Source organism: Orycteropus afer, unplaced genomic scaffold, assembly GCF_000298275.1.
Source record: "Orycteropus afer afer isolate SDZICR_OR568_19922 unplaced genomic scaffold, OryAfe1.0 scaffold00092, whole genome shotgun sequence".
Classification (NCBI taxonomy): Eukaryota; Metazoa; Chordata; class Mammalia; order Tubulidentata; family Orycteropodidae; genus Orycteropus; species Orycteropus afer.
Window position 1 is genome coordinate 5,303,400 of NW_006921679.1, and position 24,862 is coordinate 5,328,261.

Here is a 24,862-nt window from a genome sequence, read left to right on the forward strand (position 1 = left end):
CTGTCAGTGATAGGATAATATCCATATGCCTCCAAAGAAGACCTGTCAATATGACTATTATTCAAATTTATGTCCCAACCACCAAAGCCAAATATGAGGAAATTGAAGATTTTTATCAACTTCTGCAGTCTGAAATTGACTGAACATGCAACCAGGATGTGTTAATTATCACTGGTGACTGGAACACAAAAGTTGGAAACGAAGAAGAATCACTGGAAAATTTGGCCTTGGCGACAGAAATAATGCTGGAACTCGCATGGCAGAATTTTGCAAGACCAATGACTTGTTCATTACAAACACCTTTCTTCAACAACACAAACGGTGGCTCTGCACATGGACTTCACCAGACAGAACACACAGGAATCAGATTGACTACATCTGTGGCAAGAAGAGTTGGAAAAGCTCAATATCTTCAGCCAAAACCAGGCCAGGAGCTGATTGTGGAACAGACCATCAGCTGCTCATATGCAAGTTCCACTTGAAGTTAAAGACAATTCAAACAAGTCCACGAGAGCCAATATATGATCCAGAATATATCTCTCCTGAATTCAGAGATCATCTAAAGAATAGATTTGATGCATTAAATACCAACGACCGAAAACCAGAAGAATTGTGGGAGGATATCAAGAACATTATCCATGAAGAAAGCAAGAGATCACTAAAAAGACAACAAAAAAAGAGAAGACCAAAATGGATGACAGAAGAGACTAAAACTTGCCCTTGAATGGAGAGTAGCTAAAGCCAATGGAAGAAATGACAAGATAAAGGAGCTGAACAGAAGATTTCAAAGAGCAGCTCAAGCAGACAATACCAATTACTATAATGAAATGTGCAAAGACCAGGAGTTTGAAAACCAAAAGGAGAGAACATGCTCAGCATTTCTCAAGCTCAAAGAATTGAAGAAAAAATTTAAGCCTCGAGTTGCAGTATTGAGAGATTCTATGGGCAAAATATTGAACGATGCAGGAAACATCAAGATAAGATGGCAGGAATACACAGAATCACTGTACCAAAAAGAACTTGTCGATCTTCATCCATTTCAGAAAGTGGCATATGATCTAGAACCAATGGTACTGAAGGAGGAAGTAAAATCTGCAATGAAAGAATTGGCGAATACCCATTCAGAATTGACAGAGTACCCATTGAGATATTTCAACAAATGGATGCCCCATTGGAGGCACTCACTCAGTTATGCCAAGAGATTTGGAAGACAGCTACCTGGCCAACTGACTGGAAGAGATCCATATTTGTGCCCATTCCAAAGAAAGGTGATCCCACAGAATGTGGAAATTATAGAACAATATCATTAATATCACACGCAATTAAGATCTTACTGAAGATAATTCAAAAACGGTTATAGCAGTATATTGACAGAGAACTTCCAGAGGTGCAAGATGGATTCAGAAGAGGATGTGGAACAAGGGATATCATAGCTGTTGTCAGATGGATCTTGGCTCAAGGCAAAGAATACCAGAAAGATGTTTACTTGTGCTTTATTGACTATGCAAAGGCATTTGATTGTGTGGATCATGAAAAATTATGGATAGCATTGAGAAGAATGGGAATTCCTGAACACTTGATAGTACTCATGAGGAACCTGTACCTTGACTAGGGGGCTGTTGTTCGAATGGAACATGGGGACACTGCATGGTTTAAAATCAGGAAGGGAGTGCATCAGGGTTGTATCCTTTCCCATACTTATTCAATCTATATGTTGAGCAAATAATCCAAGAAGCTGGACTATATGAAGAAAAATGTGGCATCAGGATTGGAGGAAGACTGATTAACAACCTGAGATCCGCAGACAATACAACTTCGCTTTCTGAAAGTGAGGATGACTTGAGGCACTTACTGATGAAGGTTGAGAATACAGTCTGCAGTATGGGTTACGTCTCAATATAAAGAAAACAAAAATCCTCACAACTGGACCAATGAGCAGCATCACAATAAATGGAGAGAAGATTGAGATTGTTAAAGAATTCACATTGCTTGGTTCTACAATCGATGCCAATGGAAGCAGCCGTCAGGACATTAGACGATGTATAGCACTGGGAAGGTCAATTGCGAAGGAACTGTATGTATCAAGTGCTGAGGAGCAAGGATGTCTCCTTGAGGACTAAGGTGTGCCTGACACAAGCCGTGATATTTCCAGTCACCTCATATGCATGTGAAAGCTAGACAATGAATAAGGAAGATCGAAGAAGAGTTGATGCTTTTGAGTTGTGGTGCTGGCGAAGAATGCTGAAAGTACCATGGACTGCTAAAAGATCTAACAGATCTGTCCTGGAGGAAGTGCAGCCAGAATGCTCCTTGGAAGGGAGCATGGCCAGACTTCGTCTCACATATTTTGGTCATGTTGTCAGAAGGGACCATTCCCTGGAGAAGAATGTCATGCTTGGTAGGGTGGAAGGTCATGAAAGAGGGGGAGGCCTTCAACGAGATGGATTGACAAGGTGGCTGCAATGATGGGCTCGAGTATAGCAGTATAGTGGGGCTGGCACGGGATTGGGCGGTGTTTCGTTCTGTTGTGCTTGGGGTAGCTATGAGTCAGAAACAACTCGATGGCACCTAACAACAACAACAACAACAACATTATTTACATATTGTTGAGTTTTAAGGGTTTGTGTGTGTGTGTTTGCTTATAAGTCCTATATTATGTTATATATGTTTTGAAAATATTTTCTCCCAGTATGGACTTTTCTTTCCACTCTCATAAAAGTATCTTTTGCAGAGTAAAAATTTTTCATTTTAACAAAGTTCAACTTATATATTTTTTTCTTTCTTTCCTGGATCAAGCTTTTGGATGTGTCTATAAAGTTGACATCAAAACAAAGGTCACCTGGGTTTTTCTTTTGTTATTTTCTAGAAGTTTTATAATTTTGCATTTTGTATTTAGGTCTATAATAGTACATTTCAATGTTTGGCTCATTTTTTTTTTCATATTATAATGTACTGAGTGAAGTAAAACAGACAGTGCAGGGCTCTTTGGATCAGATGATCCACTCACTGATCTGTTATGGACCTTTATTGCTTGCATATCAATCAGGATGGCAAGAAACAGAGTAGGCTCTGTCCATGAACCAGTTTTCCCCAAAAGGGTTCTATCCAAGTGTAGGATGTTTAGTTACCTCTGGGCACACCCCTCAATATGTCATTGACAAGGGAGAAATGGGGCCTTGGCCTTGGAATTTATATAGTATAAACTGGAGGGGTTCATGTGCTGGAATGCATAGGGAAGGTGAAATGGTATAAGAAGAAGGGGGCTGTCCTGTTACCAGGGGAGTATCCTTTGTTCAAGTGCATACAGCATAGCTGTCTGCCCAGTGCACAGTTAGGCCAAAACAGTTTACATACCCAGTGATTAAAAGGAGAGAAAATTATTTATTGCAAAGTGGCAATGCAAGGAGTAGGGGTAGCCAAGTACCCAGATCTAACTCCCTGAGATGCCATCGAATTGCAGTTTTTGTAAGTTTCAGGAGAGGGGATTATGCATATTCACAAAAGTTTGAGGAATTTGGGGCATGAAATGGTTGATGATTGTGCCTGGAGGTGGATGAGTCACACCAGTTTCCTGTCATCAGCTGATCAGGGCTTAGGCAGAGAGGAGAGTGTCCATTCCCATTAACTTTGTTCCTTTCTTCCCTACTGTGCATGTCCATAACCGGAAATAATATTCCTCTTCCTTTAACTACAAGATTAATTTTGTAAGCTTACATTTTCTGATTAATGATACAGTGGGTAGAAAAACATCAAGGGATCATTCCCCATAGGGCACGTTCTTTGATGTTACTATAGTCATGGAGCTGGTGGAGCTGGCCAGGTGCCATATGGTCCCTGTGTATGAGCAAGAGAAAGAGAAAGTTACTGTGAGCTCACAACAGGGAAGAAGCCTTCTCTGACAAGGAGAAGAGCCTGGGAGAGAGAGAGAGAGACCCAGTTCCCTCCTCATCAGAGAATGTTCTGAGCCCAAGGCTTCAGCTGAGGTAGCCTGGATGGGAATAGAGGGAGACCATCCTCCCAACACACATGATGTCCAGTTATTTCAGTAACTTTTGTTGAAAAGACAATACTTTCTCCATTGACTGCTTTTGCTCCTTTGTCAAAGATCATTTGAGTACCTATATGGTTCTATGTCTGGGATCTCCAGGGCTTGGAGGCTACTTTTTGCCTGGAGGCAGCTCTATTTTAGGGCTGGGACCTGAGGTAGGCAGGCCCAGGGCTGGGGGCTACCTTTCCCTTGAGAGTGTCTCTATATTAAGTTCGGATCCTGAGGTACACAGGCCCGGGGCTTGGAGGCTGCTTTTCACTTGGGGGCAGCTTTTTATTAAGAGGGATCTCTATTCTATTTCACTGATCTTTTTTTCAATTATTAACCAATACTACACTGTCTTGATCATTGTAGCTTTACAGTAAATCCTGAAGTTGGGTGATGTCAGACCTCAAATTCTGTAACTGTAACTGTAAGTATAATGTGGCTATTCTGAGTCTCTTGCTTTCACATATAAATTTCTAAATCAATTTGTCAATATCAAAATAATAATAATAACTTCCTAAGATTTTGAATAGGATTATATTGAATATATAGGTAAATTTGGGAAGAATTGACATCTTAACAATATTGAGTCTTCTATACTTGAATATAGGGAGCTCTGGTGGTATAGTGGTTAAGGCATTTGGCTGCTAACCAAAAAGTCATTGGTTCAAACCCACTAGCCACTCTATGGAAGAAAGATGGGGCAGTCTGCTTCCATAAAGATTTACAGCCTTGGAAACCCAATGAGGATTGCTATGAATCAGAATCAACTCAATGGCAGTGACTCTGGTTTTGTTTGGTATACACGAATATGGAATATCTATTTATTTAGATCATCTTTGATTTCTTTCACCTGAGTTTTATTGTCCTTTCTTGTTATAAATATTATGCATATTTTGTTAGGTTTATATACAAATGTTTCATTTTGAGGGGGTAGTAAACAGTGTTTTGTTTTTCATTTCTGATTCCATTTGTTTATTATTGGTATGTTGTCATTGTTGTTATTATGTGCCGTTGAGTCAGACCCGACCCATAGCGACCCCTCCTTGGGTTTCCGAGGCAGTATTAATCACTATGGAAGTAGATTACCCCATCTTCCTTCCAAGGAGTGGACTTGAATCACCAGCCTTCTGGTTAGCAGTCAAATGCCTTAGGCACTATGCCACCAGAGCTCCCACTTACCTCTATAGTAACTTCTGTAAATTAACCTTCTAGCCTGCAATCTTTTCTATTGTCACTTATTCATTTCAGGAGTATTTTTGTTGCTTCTTCAAGATTTTCTACCTAGCCAAGCACGTCATTGGAGAAAAAAGACAATTTTATTTCTTCCTTACCAATCTGTGTAACTTTCATTTCCTTTTCATCTCAATGTATTGGCCAGAATTTCCAGTACAATGGTGAATAATAATGGTGAGAGGGGACATCCTTGCCTTGTTCCTGATCTTAGAAGGAAAATATCTAGTTTCTTGCCAATAAGTCTGATGTTAACTGTAGGAATTTTTGTAGGTACTCTTTGTCAAGTGAGGAAGCACCACCCTAGTCCTAGATTTACGAGAGTTTTCATCATGAATTGGTGTTGAATTTTTTCAAATGCTTTTCTGTAACTAATCATATGATCATGTGATTTTTCTTCTTTAGTCTATTGATTTGATGAATTGTTAATTGATATGTGAATGTTAAACCAGCTTTGCATACCTGGAAAAAATCCCAATTGTTTGCGGTGTATAATTCTTTTCATACATTGTTGGGTTCAATTTGTTAAATCTTTATTGAGGATTTTTGATCTATGTTCATTAGAGATATAAAACCAAACCCAATGCCATCATGTCAATTCCGACTCATAGAGACCCCCATTGGGTTTCCAAGGAGGCAAATCTTTACAGAAGTAGATCACCCCATCTTCCTTCCATGGAATGGCTGGTAAGTTTGAACCACCAGCCTTCTGGTTAGCAGTCAAATACCTTAGTCACTGTGCCACCAGAGCTCCTTATTAGAGATACAGATCTGTCATTTTCATCTCAAATAATGCCTTTGTCTGGTTTCATTATGAGGGTAATACTGACTGGAATGAGTAGACAGTCTTTACTCACCTTCTATTTTTTGAAGAGACTGTAGAGAATTGTTTACTTCTTCACTGAATGTTTACTAAAACCATCTAGGCTTAGTGCTTCTATTTTTGAAGGTTATTAACTATTGATTCAATTACACTAATAGAATAGGTCCCTTCAGATTATTTATTTTCCCCTGTGTGAATTTTGATAGATTATGTCTTTCTAGGATTTGATCCATTTCATATGTCATCAATTTTTGGACTTAAAAGAGTTATTCATAATATCCCTTTATTTTCTTTTAAAGTCCATAGGATCAATAATGATGCCCCTTCTTTTATTTCTGATACTAGTAATTTGTGTCCCTTCTCCTTTTTTTATTCATTAGCCTAGCTAGAGGTTTATCAATTTTATTGACTTTAAAAAAAAAAACAAACTAGCTTTTCATTTTATTTTTATTTTTTATTAGTTTATTTTCAATTATATTGGATTTTACTGTAATTTTTACTATTTCCTTTTTCTGCTTACTTTACATTTAATTGACTCTTCTTTCTCTAGTTTCCAAAGGTCGAAGCTTGATTATGAATTTCAGATCTTCCTTCTTTTCTAACATGTATTCAATGCTATTAATTTTCTTCTAAACTTTGCTTTTACTGCACCCTTGATATTTTAAGTTGTTTTTTCACTTATATGTAGCTCAAAATATTTTTAAAATTATCTTGAGACTTCTTTAATCCAAGTGTTATTTGGAAATGTGTTGTTTAATTTCCAAATATTTTGTTTATTTTTCTAGCTATCTTTCTGTTATACATTCCTTGTTTAATTCCATTGTCATCTGAGAGTACATTTTGTTTGAATTATCCTTTTAAATTATGAAGGCTAGACAGGGCTGGAGTTGGATATTTTCCTTCTGTAGGTGCAGTCAGACTCTGGTAAAACCTACCTAGGTTAGTCTCTGTATAACAAGGAGAGGTCACAAGAACTACTCCAACTCACAAGTTGTGTCTTTCCACAATGTCAGGTTTATTAACACACACCACACCTCTGGGTTAACAAACCAATAGGGCCACCTCCACCCACAGAGGATTTAGGAGAGCAAGCAAGGGTTAAAGGGATAAAGTCAAAGTTCCAATCTTCATCAAATCCCAATCTACATAAACTGTTCTGAGTAAACCACTCTCGCTCAAGCAATGGTTCTGAAATGGCTCCAAGTGTCATCTCTTCATTTTCCTAGTCCTTATATACATTGCTCTGGTGGCATAGTGCCTAAGGCATTTGGCTGCTAACCAGAAGTTTGGTGGTTCAAACCTACCAGCTACTCCGTGGAAAGAAGACTGGGCAATCTATTTCCCTACCTCCTCGGAAACCCAAAAGGGATCACCATGAGTTGGAATCCACTGGATGGCAGTGAGGTTGATTTTTGTTTGTTTGTTTTTGGTTTTTAAATATACTTTGCAATTGCATCTCTCCAATTTTATCTTAACTCTTCCAGATTCCAAACAAACAGGATCAAAATAAGTTTACTGTTCTTGTCCCGCAAACAAGTCTTCTACAAAAACAACTTGTTTACAAAGCAAATATTACAAACAAGCTTACCAAATTCAATGTCCCCCAAACAAGTTTACATCACTCAAACTTTATCTTATTTCACCCACAGGTATCTACTCATTGCACTCTGGTAGAAGAGTTGTCCTTGAGGGCATATGTTTATTAAGGAGAACAGAATGCTCTGGGTATGTATAAAAATGGTCACTTTTCACCTCCCCCTGCTGGAAATGCAAGAAGATTTTTCTCTATCTTTACCCTGAGACCCTGCAGAAGCTTCATGTAAGTATGGCAGCCCCTTTAAGATTCTGTACCCAGGAGTTTTTATCTCTCTAGCTAGTCCACACTCAGTCTAAGAATTAGTCAATTACCCTTAAGTGTTTCTAGCAATTTTTTCTACCAATTGCGGTAACTTCTGCTTCCAGCAAGTTGTGATTCTCTGGACTAATTTAATGACTCCACAATTTTCAGAGTGAAAGTTTGCTGTGTGACCTCAATACTCTGATGAATCTAACAAGATATGTTAATTTTCAGTTTAAGGGTTTTTTGTTGTTGTTGTTTGTTTTTTCTTGTTAAAAGGATGACTTCAAGTTCTTTACATGTTGGACCAGAACTGGAAGTGAATTTTTCTGTTTTTTTAAATGACATTATTTTTGCATTAGCAATCATGAAGTGAGATGGACTCCCTCAGCCACACAACAAGGGAGATTTAAACTACCATTCTTAGGAATGTACTTGGGCCATATATAGATACCACTAAGAAACTGACCATGGACTTCCAGAAGAACGAACAAATCCTTCCTGGAAGAAGTGCAGCCAGAATGCTCCTTGGACACGAGAATGGCCAGACTTTGTCTCCCCTACTTTGGTCATGTTGTCAGAAGGGAGCAGTCTCTGGGGAAGGACATCATGCTTGGTAAGGTGGAGGGTCAGCAAAAAAGGGGAGGGTCCTCAATGAGAAGGATTGACTCAGTGGCTGCAACGACAGGCTCAATTATAGCAAGGATTGTGAGGATGGTGTAGGACCAGGCAATGTTTTGTCTTGTTGTACGCAGGGTCACTATGCGTCAAAGCTGACTGGATAGCACATAACAACAACAAAATGAGAAATTGACAGTGGTATCTGGATTCCAGGGATGTTGTTGGGAATATACAGAAAGTCTCAATAGATTTCATGTAGATATTTTTACTGTTGGTTTGGGGGTTTCATGATCACTTACTAGTTCACTGATGGTACTTAGATGACTCAGTGCAAAATGATATTGGTAGCTACGATTTATTACAACAAAACGTTCTGTTGCCATTAAGTGCTAATTCCCTGGGAACAAAAAGGATACATATTTTATATTGAAAAATGTTGAAGACCCCTTATGTCTGAGTTATCTCTTGCTGCTATAACAGAAATATTATAGGTTGGTGACTTTACCAACAGAAATTTATTTTCTCACAATTTAGGAGGCTAGAAGTGGAAAAGCAGGGCACTGGCTGTAGGGGAAGCCTTTCTCTGTCTGTCAATTGTCTGTCTTTGTCTCTTTTCAGCTTCTGTTCCTTGGATATTTCCACGGAATGTGGCATCTATCTTTCCTCCATTCCTGCTTGCTTGCTTCTGTGCCTAATCTATTCCTTTTATATCTCAATAATGCTTGGCTTAAAACACACTGTACACTGGTATAGTATCATTAGAATAACAAGGAAAATATCCAATTCTTAGTCCAAAAGTTGATAGCATATGTACATGGGTTGCGATTCCAAAACATATTCTCGAGGCACACCACTCAATCAATAAACCATACTAAGGTCAACTGTGCAGTGATCTCTCCCAAACATGATGTAGTTGGAGTATGCCATAAGGTTTCCCATAACCTTCTTATCTTGTAGTAGTATGACCTCTAGCAGGGATGTGATGCTAATACTTGACCAGCATTTGAAAATCACTGTTTCTTTCTAACCACATTATATTCATGAAAACAGGGTCATATTTTTATGCAACACTATATTTTCCTGATCATATCCAGGAACCTGTCTAGGCACATAGTTATCAAATTTTCCATCATGTTTCATTATGTAGAAAACTGCACATCCTCACCAGTATTTGTAGTTGTCAGTGATTTGGATTTTAGTCATTTATAATAGGTGATAGAAATGATATCTGAGATCACATGATAGAATTTTGCAAGACCAATGACTTATTCATTTCAAATACCTTTTTCCAACAACATAAAAGGTAGGTATACAAGCAGACCTTGCCAGAAGGAATAAATGGGAATCAAATCTACTAGATCTGTGGGAAGAGGCAATGGAGAAGCACAATAACTTCAGTCAAAACAAGGCTGGAGCTGACTGTAGAAGAAACCATCAACTGCTCATATGCAATTCAAATGGAAGGTGAACAAAATTAAAACAAGTCCATGAGGCCAAAATATGACCTGGATTATATCCTACCTGAATTTATAGACCATCTGAAGAATAGGCTTGAGGCACTGTACACCAATGACTGAAAACCAGATAAGTTGTAGGATGTCATCAAGAACATCATACATGAAGAAAGCAAACAGTCCAAAAAATACAGGAAAGGAAGTAAAGACCAAAACGGATGTCAGAAGATACCCTGAAACTTGCTCTTGGATGGAGAGTAGCTAAAGTGAATAGAAGAAATAAGAAGATTAAAGAGTTGAACAGGAGATTTCAAAGGGAAACTGCAAAGACCTGGAATTAGAAAACCAAAAGGGAAGAACATATTCAGCATTTCTCAAGCTGAAAAAACTGAAGAAAAAAATTCAAGCCTCAAGTTGCAATATTGAAGAATTCTATGGGTATAATATTGAATGATACAGGAAACATCAAAAGAAGGAAGGAATACACAGTGTCCCTGTACAAAAAAGAATTGGTTGACGTTCAACTCTTTTAAGAGGCAACATGTGATCAAGAATCACTATTATTGAAGAGTTTCAAGCTGCACTGAAGGAATTGGTGAAAAACAAGACTCCAGGAATTGACAGAATAACCACTGAGATGTTTCAACAAACAGATGCAGGACTGGAGGCACTCAATTGTCTATGCCAAGAAAATTAAGACAGCTATCTGGCCAACTGACTGAAAGAGATAGATATTTGTACCCATTCCAAAGAAAAGTGATCCAACAGAATGTGGAAATTATTGAACAGTATCATTACTATCACATACAATTAAAATTTTGCTGAATATAATTCAAAAACGGTTGCAGCAGTGTATTGACAGGGAACTTCCAGAAATTCAAGCTGGATTCAGAACAGGACGTGGAATGAGGGATATCATTGCTGATGTCAGATGGATCGTGGCTGAAGGCAAAGAGTACCAGAAAGATAGCCTATACCAGAATGTCCAGAAATATGTTTGCATATGTTTTACTGAGTATGCCAAGACCTTTGATTGTGTGGCTCATAACAGATTATGGATAATGTTGCAAATAATGGAAATTCCAGAACACTTAACTATACTCTAGAGGAAACTGTTCATACATGAAGAGGCTGTCAGTCAAATAGGATAAGGGGATACTATATGGTTTTAGGAGCTCTGGTAGCATAGTGGCTAAGGCACCTGACTGCTAACCAGACTGCTGGCGGTTCAAACCCACTAGCCACTCCTCAGAAAAAGGTTGGGCAATCCTACTTCCGTAGTGATACTGCCTCGGAAACCCAAGGAGGGGTCGCTATGAGTGAGGTCTGACTTGACGGCACATAACAACAACAACAACATATGGTTTTAAATCCAGAAAGATATACATCAAAGTTGAATTTTTTCACCACACTTATTCAATCTGTATGCTAAGGAAATAATCCATGGAGCTGAACTATATGAAGAAGAACGAGGCATTAGGATTGGAGGAAGACACATTACAACCTGCAATATGTAGATGACCCAAACTTGCTTGCTGAAAGTGAAAAGGACTTGAAGAAACTGGTGATAAAGATCAAAGACCTCAGCCTTCAGTATGCACTGCACTTCAACATAAAGAAAACAAAATCTTCACATTTGGACCAATTAGGAACATCAGCAAATAGAGAAAATATTGAAGTTTACAACTTTCTTTTCGTATGTATCCACAATCAATACCCATAGAAGCAGTAGTCAAGAAATCAAATGACTTATTGCACTGGAAAAATGTGCTGCAAAAGACCTGTTTAAAGTGTTGAAAAGCAAAGATGTCACTTTGAGGACTTTGGGTGTGCCTGACCCAAGCCATGGTATTTTCAATAGCCTCATATACATGTGAAAACCGGACAATGAATAAGGAAAACTGCAGAATTGATGCCTGTGAGTTTTGATGATGATGAAGAATATAAAATGTACCATGAACTGCCAGGAAAATGAACAAATCTGTTCTGGAAAAAGTACAGCCCAAATGCTCCTTAGAATTGAGGATGGTGAGACTTCATGGCATAGCTCTGGTAGCATAGTGGCTAAGGCACTTGGCTGCTAGCCAAAAGGCTGGCAGTTCAAACTCACCAGCCATTCCTCGGAAGGAAGATGGGACAATCTACTTCTGTAATGATACTGCCTCAGAAACCCAAGGAGGGATCACTATGAGTCAGGTCCGACTCGACGGCACATAACAACAACAACAACTTTGGACATGCTAGCAGGAGGGATCAGATCTTGGAGATGAATATCATGCTTGGTAAAATGGAAGGTCAGCAAAAAGAAAAAGAGGAAGACTGTCAATGGGATGGACAGGCAAAATGAATGCAACAATGGGCTCAAGCATACCAACCACTGTGAGGATAGCACAGGACCGGGCAATGTGTAGTTATGTTGTCCATAGGGTTGCTATGTGTCAGAAGCAACTTGGCAGCATCTAACAACAGCTGTCACCTTTGTGTTACTCTGCACAGTGCTGACCTAATCAGGTGAACCCTTAAAAGGGACAAAAAGCAGCAGCAGCCACTGTCCAGCTGGCCCTGAAGAAGAAAGCTTTCACTTCAGGGGATGTGGCAAGGACCTGAGTGCCACCTCCAGTTGTTGAGAAAGTTCCATATCTTGTTCGCAAGAAGACAGTGATTTCAATCATTCAGTTGCAAGGAAATGAGTCTTTCTGACAATAGTAGGCTTGAACAAGGACCCTAAACCTCAGATGAAAGGCAGCCCCACTTGACCCTTGGATCTCAGCCAGGTAAGACCCTCAGGAAAAGATCTCGCTAACCCATACCTGGATTCCCCACCCAACAGAACTGTCAGACAATGCTTTAAGCTGGAAAGTTTGTAGTAATTTGTTACACAGCAGTAGAAAATGAATACAACCATTTTGTGTCAAAATTCACTATATTGTGTTGACAGAGCAAGATAAACACAGACTTATTTGTGGCAACTAGAAAGCAAAGGGGTGCCCCAGTTATAGAAACTGAACAGGCCCAGTAATCAGATTACCTGAAGAAAGCTGAACATTTAATTATAGCCTGGGCTGTTTTGTTTTGTTTTGTTTTTAATATTCCCTTCACAGTAATCATCCTCAATGTTGAGAAGAGGCCTCCACAGTCCTCATTTATGAAATTAAATCAACTGGGGTTTTATTTAGGTAAAAAATAGGTACTAAGGCACCAGGAGAAAATGGGGACATTTTCTGAGATTGATACTAGTATTTTATAGTAAGTGGCAACAATTTCCTATAAGGCTGTAAGTGTGGTTCTCTTGTGGATGGAAACAGCTCCTTTCTAGTGACCAGCAATATAAATTAGAAAAGCAAGTAAAGCACAGAAAGTAGAAAAAGACTCTCAAAGTGTGCACTGAAGTGATAAACTTGTCAGCAGAAGGCAATATTACATTCCAGATATGGAATTGATTCTCATTTCTTTCTCCTGGTCTGTATGAGTTATCTTTTTTAAAAAAAATTCTTTACAATTTTAATAACTTTATTACATTTCCAGCTGAAAAAGGTAGATTTTGAATTCACATTTAAAAAATAATAATAATAAGCTCTATTAACTGAAGGCACCTGGGATTATGATTGGCATTAAACTAGAATTACATGAAGTATTGCAAGCTGCAATCTTCCTCCTATAGAATAAAGTCCCAAAAGGTTTTGTTTTGTTTTGTTTTTAACTTTTTCCTGGGTGAAAGTTTGCAATGCAGATTGGTTTTCTGTTCAACAATTCATACACACTTTATTTTGCAGCATAGATTGCAATCTGCACCATGTAATGGTATTCTTCCCACCTCCTGCTTGGATTTACTGTCTCCATTTGTTCTTCTTTCCTATCCCTTCTTGCCTACTGATACTTTTGCTTTATCCTTGGGCAAATGCTGTCCTTTTGACATTGGTTGAGTGTTCTAAAGATTGAGTAAATCCCTGGTGTTATTGTTCACCTTATAGGCCTGTCATTGTTTAGCTTAAAGTTGAACAAGGAGGTGGGTTCAGTTCCAGGCTTGAAGAGTGTCTAAGGACCATAGTCTCCGGGATTTCACCAGTCCCTATCAGAGCAGTAATCCTGGTATTTTTTATTATTTTAAGTTTTGATTCACATTTTTCTCCCACTCTATCCAGGACCTCCTATTGTGATCCCATTCAGAGTGGTCAGCAGTAGTAGCTGGCATCATCTCATTCTTTTGGTCTCATGGTTATGGAGGCTGTGATTCAAGTTATCCATTAGTCCTTTGGCCAAATTGTTTCCATATGTCTTTGATTTTCTTCACTCTTCTTTGCTCCTGATGAGAAGAGACCAATAGTTGCACCATAGATGACCCTTTAAAAGCTTTTAAGATGCCAGACGCTACTCACCAAAGTAGGATGGAGAACATTGTCTTTGTGGACTATTTTGTGTCAATTGACTTTGATGTTCCCCAAGACTATGGTCCTATTTACCTTTGTTTCCTTTAACTCTTGTTTTCTTCCTACAGTCTTCCTTTGCCTTGATCCTTTTGTGCTAACCACCCCCATATTGTATTTACCCTTTCACTTGATTCAAGTTAATGTGTTACCCTCTAGTTAGTTATTTACTCTCTCTATCCCTTCCACCCCTGGTAACCATCAAAGAATATCTCTTTCTGTGTGTAAACCATTTTTTGACTTTTTACAATACTCATATGATATTTGTCCATTTGTTATCGACTAATTTCATTCAGTATAATGTCCTTTTGGTTCATTCATGTTACGAGGTGTTTTGCAGATTCATCATTATTCCTCAACATTGCATAATATTCCATTGTGTGTATGTACCGAAATTTGTTTATCCATTCATTCATTGATGGGCACTTAAGTTATTTCCATCTTTTTGCTATTGTAAATAATTTTGTGATGAAAGTGTGTGCACATACCTGTTCATGTCACAGCTCTTATTTCTCTAGGATATGTACCTAGTAGTGGGATTGCTGGATCATGTGGTACTTCTATTTCCAACTTTTTAAGGAAGTGCCATGCTATTTTCTCCAGTGTTTGCAGCGTTTTCCAGTTCTACCAGCAGTATATGAGGGTTCCAGTCTCTCCATACCCTTGCCAACAATTGTTTCCTGTTTTTCTTTCCTTTTTTTTTTATTTTTAAACTCTGCTATTAGTGCTGGAATGAGATGATATCCCATTGCTGTTTTGCTTTGCATCTTTCTAATGGCCAATGATGGTGAGCATTTCTTCATGTGTTTGCTGGCTGCCTGAGTGTCTTCTTTGGTGAAGTGTCTGCTCATGTCCTCTTCCCACTTTTCAACTGGAATGTTTGCCTTTTTGTTGTTGAGGTGTTGAAGTTTTCTATAAATTTTAGAGATTCGTCCTTTATCTACTGTTTTTGCCAATTTTTTTTCCCCAGTTTGTAGTTTCTCTTTTCACTCTTTTTGGTGAAGTTTTTTCATGCACATAAATGTTTAATTATATTAATGATTTTTTCTTTCTCCGTGATTGAACATTCTTAATGGCTACTGTCATGGATTGAATAGTGTCCCCACAAGATTTGTGTCAACTTGACTGGACCATGATTCTCAATGGTTAAGAAGTTATGCAATGATGCAATGTGGCAAATATATAATTATGCCCCATGATGTGATCTGATGTGATCAACCAATCAGGTATAAAATGATTAAGATTAAGGATGGCAATGGCATCCCATCACAGCCCTGATCTAATCTAAGGGGAGCTTTCCTGGGATATGACCTGCAACACCTTTTATCTTACAAGAGATAGATGTAAAGAGAGAAAAGCAAGCAAAGAGTGGGGATGTACTACCACCAAAAAAGAAGAATCAAGATTGGAGCATGTCCTTTGGACCCAGGATCCCTGTGCTGGGACCCTCCTAGGAACGAGAGACACAGAGAGAGAAAGTCTTCCCCTAAGGCCGGCACTCTGAACTTGTACTTCTAGCCTCCTAAAATGTAAGAGAATAAATTTCTGTTTGTTAAGGCAATCCACTTGTGGTATTTCTGTTATAGCAGCACTAAAGAGCTAAGATAGCTGGTATGAAATTTAAAATAGAAAGTGACTATTGTTTACCATAGGAGCTCTGGTGGCATAGTGCCTAAGGTACTTGACTGCTAACCGGAAGGATGATGGTTCAAACCCACCAGCCACTCCTCAGAAGGAAGACTGGGCAATCTACTTCCGTAGAGATACTGCCTTGGAAACTCAAGTTTTTTGTTGTTGTTTTTGTTGTTGTTGTTTGTTTGTTTTTTAATTGTTTATCATGTTGGGAGTTAAAGGGGCAGTGCTGGCCTGCCTGAGCCTGAATGGCATGCAGCAATTCCTTTGACTTTCACACAAGAATCCTATCAAGGTGGCATTACCTAAGGTCATTTGTTTTTTCAGTTTCCAAGAGTTGATGAGACACCATGTAAACCCATTGCCATTGAGTTGATTCTAACTCACAGTGACTCCCATTGGGTTTCCAAGGCTGTAAATCTTTATGGAAGGAGATTGCCTCGTCGTCCTCCAGTGGAGCAGTTGGCGGGTTTAAACCACTGACTTTCTGGTTAGTGGAGACATCACACAGAAGTGTATAAATCAGGCACAAATACATAATTTCTAAGGAAGTTTAGTCTTCATTTTGACTGGAGTGATTTTCCATCTATCTGTGGTACTTCCCTTGACATCAAAATCTGATTGCCTCATTTTTATAAAAGGTATCATTCCTGAAGTTCTTGGACATTTTAAAACTGGAAAACTCCAAGAGCATTTGTCACATAGGAGTAAATGTCGAAGCAGGATTAATGCTTTTTCAGAGCTTAAGAATCTAAAACAAAATGACATAAAGAGAAGAGAGATTGCATCATACACTCACACACACACATACACAATCTACTGAACATGAAGATAGGAACATGATGATTTGGTGGTTTTTACAGCCAAGTTACCAGTCGTTTTCCATTACTTTGCCTGATAAATAGTGATATTTGCTAACACGAAGGTTTTCTTTAATGCTGTCTTTTCATTTTCAAAACATTTTTCTAACATTAATTTAATAAAAGTAGACATTCTTTATATTAGCAGCTAAGATATCATGGCAGATAATTGGCTTTCTTTTTGCATTGTTTCATCTCAACATAAATCATTTATGGGAGGATCTCTAGCACTATGAGGAGGAGCCCTGGTGGAGCAGGAGTTTAAGAACTCAGCTGCTAACCAAAAGTCAACAGTTCGAACACACTGGCTTCTCTGTGGGTGAAAGATGTGGCAATCTGCTTCTGTAAAGATTTACAGCCTTGAAAACCCTATGGGGCAGTTCTAATCTGCCCTATAGGATCACTAAGACTTGGAATCAACTCCACAGCCATGAGTTTGTTTGTTTGGTTGGTTTTATTGATATGAGTCAGAATCCATTTGTTGCCAAGGGGTTTGGGGTTTTTGGTATTTCCACACCTATACTGGCATGCCCACTTAATGATCACTTGCACAATATTATTATAGGTATAAAAATTATTTTAAATTACATTTGTAGTGAATTGTAAAATAAAAGCACCATAATTATTAATTCACTCTCAGAAATTTGGATATATATGACAAGCACCATGGAGCTGACCACAATGACCAGGAGCAAGAGAACTTTCTGTTTCTGGTGTCACCAGAAGTACAGGCATAGCATGGCTTAAAACTCACTACTTTCTCTTTAAAAGATTAACTTTTGTATAATTTAATACATTCAAATTTTTGCACATAAAATTCAATTATACTTATTTTTTTACACTGTACTATTGCTAGTTGTATAATTTAAGTTTGCATAGCATACGATGACATACACCAAGACCAAACCAAACTCACTGCCATCGAGTCAATTCTGACTCATAGCATCCCCAATTGGGTTTCCAAGACAATAAATATTTATGGAAGTAGATTGCCCTATCTTGAGAGTTTGAACCACCAACTTTCTGGTTAGCAGTCATGTGCCTTAGGCACTACACCACCAGAGCTCCTTTACAATGGCATATAAGGCACTTGACTGCTAACCAGAAGGCTGGCAGTTCAAACCCACCAGCCATTCCTCAGAAGGAAGGTTGGGCAATCTACTTCCGTAGTGATACCACCTCAGAAACCCAAGGAGGGGTTGCTGCGAGTCAGGTCTGACTCGACGGCACATAACAACAACAACATACCATGGAATATTTCTTGCTATTCAGAATATCATAATATTGCTTGATGATTATGTAATTAGAGGAGAAAAAGAGTCAACACATTGGATAGCTATGTCACTAGGCTACAGTGACAGCAAATGAATCATACCTGTTTCAAGACAGAGGATATCTCTTCATGTGCTAAAAATGTATGACCACTTGAACAGTGCTGAGTGAACACTGTCAATTTCTCACTCTTTGGATGTCCTTTCCAATGCTACAGGATGTTAATCTTCTTTATATTCACATATTTTTTCATCTATGGATAAAGTAGTATTGATTAGGTTTCCACTGTACACATTATAGACGGAAGCCAGGGATGCCCCCACTGAGAATTCCAGGTTTCCTCAACAATCTGGTAACACACACACAATCAACAAAACCTAGAGGTGAGAGCAAAGACTTTGGGTTTGAAACCTGGGTTTGAATGTTGGCTGCTTGCCACCTGTGGGGTTTGTCCAAGTTCATGAATTTTTTCTAAGCCCTATTTTCTGCTGTGAAATTTAATAAATATAATTTATCTCATAGGATTGTGAATCGGATAAGATAAGATAGTGCATAAAATATTGAGTCTATCACCAGTCCTTAATAGTTGGTTACAAATAGTAACTAGCATTATTATACTAGCTTAATATACTCTTTTTTTAAAAAAAAAAATTTATTGTGATTTGGGTGAAAGTTTACAGAATAAAATTGTTTTCCAACTCAACAGTTCATATACATTTTGTTTCATGACTTGACTGCAGTCCCCACAATGTAACAGCTCTCTTCCCACTTCCTCCCTGTAGTTACCTTTTCCCTGTGTCCTTCTTTCCTGTGCATTACTGCCCTCTGAACTATCTTCCTGTGCAAATACTGCCCTTCTGATCGCCTGTAGTTGATTGTTCTAAGGAGTGTGCCTGCCTGGTGTAAATGTTCACCTTATACGTCTATCTATTGTTTGGCTGGAAGCCTTGCAAGTGAGTTCAATTCCAGGCCTGGAGGGTGACTACAGGCCACAGTCTTAGGGGTTTCACTAGTCAATATCAGACCAGTAAACCTGGTCATTTTTACAATTTTGAGCTTTTTTCCACCTTTTTCTCCCACTCTATGCAGAATCTCCAATTTTGATCCCTTTCTGAGTGGTTGTCAGTGGTAGCTGGGTACCATCTAGTTCTTCTGGTCCCATGTCATGTAGGCTGAGGTTCCCATGGTCCACTAGTCCCCTGGACTAATTGCTTCCATGTGTCTTGTCTTTGATTTTCTTCACTCTTCTTTGCTTCTGATGAGAAGAGACAAATTATTGCATCTTTGATGGCTGCTCACAAGTTTTTAAGACCCCAGTTGCTGCTCACCAAAGTAGGATGTAGAACAATGATTTGTGCACTATGTTATGCTGATTGAAATTGATGTCCCTCACAAGCATGGTCCCGAGCCCACAGGCTCACTCACTCCCTCAAGGTATTTTGTTCTGACTTAGAAGTTACAACTTTGCCCCCTGTTACTTCTAGACATTTATATGTTCTAGACATTTATTTATATAGCACATGCAAGTACATACACAGAAATATCATCTACCAAACCTATATATGGCCATAGGTTCATTCCCATTTGGCTACACATACCTATGTATCCACCCATAGATAAACATTTATTGTTTCTGATAATGAAGTATTGTGTATGTAATAGCATTTACCTTTGTTGTCTGTACCTCTTGTGCATCTTTCTGTGTCTTCCTTTTCTGTAATGATTTTATGATGGTCTCCCATTTTGGGTATATTGCCTTTTCCTTCATCCAAATAAATACATGTCTCTTACCTAGCTACCAGATTTCCCTCCCTCTCTTCCCATCCCTGGTAACCAAGAAAGAAAGTTTTCTTCCATGTGTGAAACTGTCCTTAACTTTTTATAATAGTGGACTCATACAATATTTGTTAATTTACTCTTAAAATGGCTTTTCCCATGTGCTTATTGCAGATTTTACTAGTTTAATTTTTATAGAACAAATTTATTTTTCTTAGAGTGTTAGTAGATGCTCCTTGATTTCCTGTCTTGACTCTCCTATCTGAAATATTTTATGTTCTTCTTCAGAGGAGAGAAGGCCTCTGTATTTGGAGTTAAAAATCAGCAGGTACACAGGGGAGAGGTAACTATGGGGAAGAAGTGGGAGGGGAGCTGTTGTATTGTGGTAAATTGTAGTCAATGTCATGAGACAAAGTGTATGTGAACTGCTGTATGGAAAGTGAATTTGCTCTGTAAACTTTCACCCAAACCATAATTTAAAAAAAAAAAAAAAAATCAGCACCTAATTCCGTCCTTTCCTGGTTTAAGCTAGTGCATTCCAAGGAGAACAGTTCAATCCGGAATATACATAGTTTACAGTTCAAGGGTGGTGCAGTGATTAAAGCATTCAGCTGCTTACCAAATAGTCTCTCTGTGGGAGGAAGATGTGGCAGTCTTCTTCCATAAATATTACAGATTTGGAAACACTGTGGGGCAGTTGTACTCTGTCCTGTAGGGTCGTTTTGAGTTGGAATTGATTCAATGGCAATGGATTTGATTTTTGGTTTTATGGTTCTAGGCGTTGTGGCTAGGTTGGTATCTCTAGGGAGCTGAGAGCTCCTCTCAAGTCGTTAGCAGGATGGTTGCCCCATCCTCTTCAACTCAGAGACGAGTTGATCTATTTCAACTCAGAATAATGGCAAGTTGACAAAGAGGAGACTCCAGAGTAAAAATAAGTCGGGCAGTCAAAAATTTCTTCTTCAATACTTTTTTCCAAGGGAGATTTAAGACCATCACTATGTCTCTTGAAGAGACAATGTGGCATAGTGCAACATGCTACGTGGGGGCAACATCTTCTGACTTGTTCCAAGCTCACAAGGGGGAAACAGAGTCACCATCAACATCCCCAGGCTTATTCCTATGAGGCCAGACATGCCACCACTCTCCAGCCTTTTTACCAATTCTGACATCAACTGTTCCTCCTGTGGCACTCACTACATCTCTGCTGGGTTCAATAATCTGTTGCAATGACCACACAGAACTCAGACAACATTCACAATTATGGGGTTTATTAGGGAAGTAACAGTGCTTAAGGCATTTGAATGCTAACCAGAAGGCTGTTGGTTCAAACCCACCAGCCACTCCTCAGAAGGAAGGTTGGGCAATCTACTTCCGTAGTGATACCACCTCAGAAATCCAAGGAGGTGTCACTAGGAGTCAGGATTGACTTGATGGCAGTGAGTGAACAGGTTATGATTTAGGTTCAGGAACACTCTTAGGATACAGTTCTTTGATCAGGACAAACTCCACTTAGCCATTCCCTCAGGCACACCTCTCTGGCCCTTGGCCTCTTGGCCTGGCCTCTGCCCTGCTCAGATAAGTGTTTCAAAGCTCTTTTAGTTCTAACAATAGGTACACCTAGATGCACCCCACACTGCCAGCAAGCCTCCTGGCCAAGGGCACTTAGCTTTCTCACTCTGCTGGCTAGGCAATCTCACCACTCTGTCTCATGCCTCTTGGTTCCACCGCCTCTGTCTTTCAGCCAGGCATCTCTGTTGGGATGTCTCTACCAGAGCATCTCTGCCAGGGTGTCTATGCTAAGAGGTCCGGTACAAGGATCTCGGGTCCAAGGACATGCACCACTCAAACTTCAGCTCTTCTCTCTTGATGACAGCAAGATCCCCACTTCTGCTTCTATGAGGACTCATAAGCCCTTCAGCAAAGCAAAACTAACCAATCCTGCCGTTAGAGTTCCACATACCTTATTTGCATGGCCTCACCCAGTAATCTGGTGGGAGCCACAAAGACTATGGCTAGAAAAACCATACCAAGTAATTCCTCTCTTGACTCTGCACTACACATAGAGATTGAATATGGGCTTTGTTCTGGAACAGAACCTGGTTCTGAACCCCAATTCCAACCCACAATGACTGCCCAGCTTCAGTAATAGATTGAACATCACTGAATCTGTCATCATGTTTACAAAGGAAGGGATAGTATGATAATTTATATTTCCCCCAGATTGTGATGAGAAATAAGTGAACTGCCTATGGTACAGTGCTCATGAAATATTAATTCTTGATAATTTAAATTTTTCTGACTATATTATGTATTGGGAGCTCTGGTGGCATAGTGCCTAAGGCATTTGACTGCTAACCAGAAGGCTAGTGGTTCAAATCCACCAGCAACTCTTCAGAAGAAAGATTAGGCAATCCACTTCCGTAGTGATACCACTTTGAAAACCCAAGGAGCAGTCGCTATGAGGGTTGGTACATTATGTGTTACAAGTTAAAAAAGAAAAATAGAACCTATCACCACTTACATTACACTTGCTATCACTTTTAAGATTACTTAGCATTTGCTTTCTTGTCTTGTTTAGTGTACTGGTATTGATTGGGCTGTAGACTTCCTTTCTTCCACATATGGCTCAGCCCTAATACACAAACTCCTGGCAGCAGCATTCACCCAACACTGCCCTTCCCAAATGCGATGGTTTCTGACCTTCACAGCCTGCACCATCAGGCTGCCAAGGGCATTCTGTCATTCACAGCAGAACTCAGGAAATGACTTATGACAGGACTTTTATATAATAGAGAAGAAGCTAGAAGTCCAAAGGTTGCATCTAACTGTATTACTGTGAATTCTTGACTCAAATTCTTGAAAGACTGAAAAGACATTTGTCCATGGGGTGAAAATCAAGGGCTTTCTTGGATTGAAAATTGAAACAAAATGACAAGTTTGCTTTCAAATTGCCATTTTCAGTCATTTTATCAAGTACAATAAGAAGAAAATTCTTTATGTATCTGGCAACCATATAGCAGTTCTATGAGCTACAGCAATCTTTACGAAAATATGTAATGTTAGGACATTTAAAATCCATTTTACTATACAGGAAGTTCTGTGTAATAGACTGCTTGTCATCTTTAAACCAGAAAGCTTTGTTCTTTCACAATCAGCCAACTCTTCTAAGTAAGGATTTTTATGTTATTAAGAAAGAAAGAAAGAAAGAATCGTATCTTGTATTGATGAATATCTGACCACTTGTGGAGCATAAATTTTATGTGCTGCTATGTCTAAGGAGTTCTGGTGACATAGTGCCTAAGGCATTTGACTGCTAACCAGAAGATTGGCAGTTCAAATCCACCAGCCACTCTCCAGAAGGAAGATGGGGCAATCTACTTTTATATAGATTTACTGCCTTGGAAACCCAATGGTGGTCACTCTGAGTTGAAACTCAGTGGCAGTGGGTTTTTATCTCTAACCAGCCCCCTCCCCCACACACTATATTATCTTGGGTAATTCACATATTTCTCATCTATACAAATTTGATAAATTGTCACAATAAGAAATATGTAATATTTTAATATAATAATGTATATTATGTTTTTGGTAACTTTTTATATAATCAAATTTATGGAAGAATTTCAAGAATAGTACAAGGAATATGCTGTACTTAATTACACTGACCACCACTCATCTGTCAGTTTGTCATACTGTGATGGCCTGTGTGTTGCTGTGAGACTGGAAGCTTGGCCACTGGTATTTTGAGTACCAGCAGTGTCACCCATAGTGGACAGGTTTCAGAGGAGCTTCTAGACTAAGACAGGGAAGAAGGAAGGGGTGTCCACTTCGGAAAGAACTGGCCACTGAAAACCTTATGAATAGCAGTGAAACACTGTCTGATCAGTGTTTTGTTATGTTGTACATAAGGTCACTACAATTCAGAATTGACTCTATGGCATCTAATGAAAACAACATTCATAATGTACTGTCTTATTTGTTTTTTCATTCTCTCTAAAGATATAGGTAGAATATATAGATTTTAAAAAACAACAACAACAACACTGCCATTGAGTCCATTCCAACTCATAGTGACCCCCATTGGGTTTCTGAGGCGGTAAATCTTTAGAGAAGTAGATTGCCCAGTTTTTCCCTTCTGTGGAATGGCTGGTGGGTTTGAACCACCAATCTTCTGGTTAGCAGTCAAATGCCTTACTCACTGCACCACCAGAGCTCCTTTTATGTGTAGATATATAATATACTATAACCAAAACCAAATGCACTGCTATTGAGTCGATTCTGACTCATAGGACCTCCACAGGGTTCCTAAGGCTTTAAATCTTTACTGAAGCAGACTGCCTTATCTTTCTCCTGCAAAGTAGCTGGTACGTTTGAACCTCAGACTTTTCGGTTAGCAGCCAAAGGCCTTAACCACTACCCCACCAGAGCTCCTATAATATAATACTAATATAAATTATATAATATATATATATAATATATAATAATTTAAAACAATATAAATAATATATAATACATAAAATAATATATAAAACCCACTGTCACTGACTCAGAGAGACCCCCATTGGGTTTCCAAGCTGGTAAATCTTTATGGAAAGTTGATTGCCCCATCTTCCTTCCATGGAGAGGCTGGTGGGTTTGAACCACCAACCTTCTGGTTAGCAGTCAAATGCCTTAGGCACTGCATCACCAGAGCTCCTTATAACAATATCCAAACCAAAACACCAAACTCACTGCCACTGATTCCAAGTCATAGCTACCCCTCCTTGGGTTTCTGAGGTGGTATCTCTCCAGAAGTAGATTGCCCAGTCTCCCTTCTCAGGAGTGGCTAGTGGGTTTGAACCATCAGCCTTCTGGTTAGCAAATACCTTAGGCATTATGTCACAGAGCACCTTTCTAT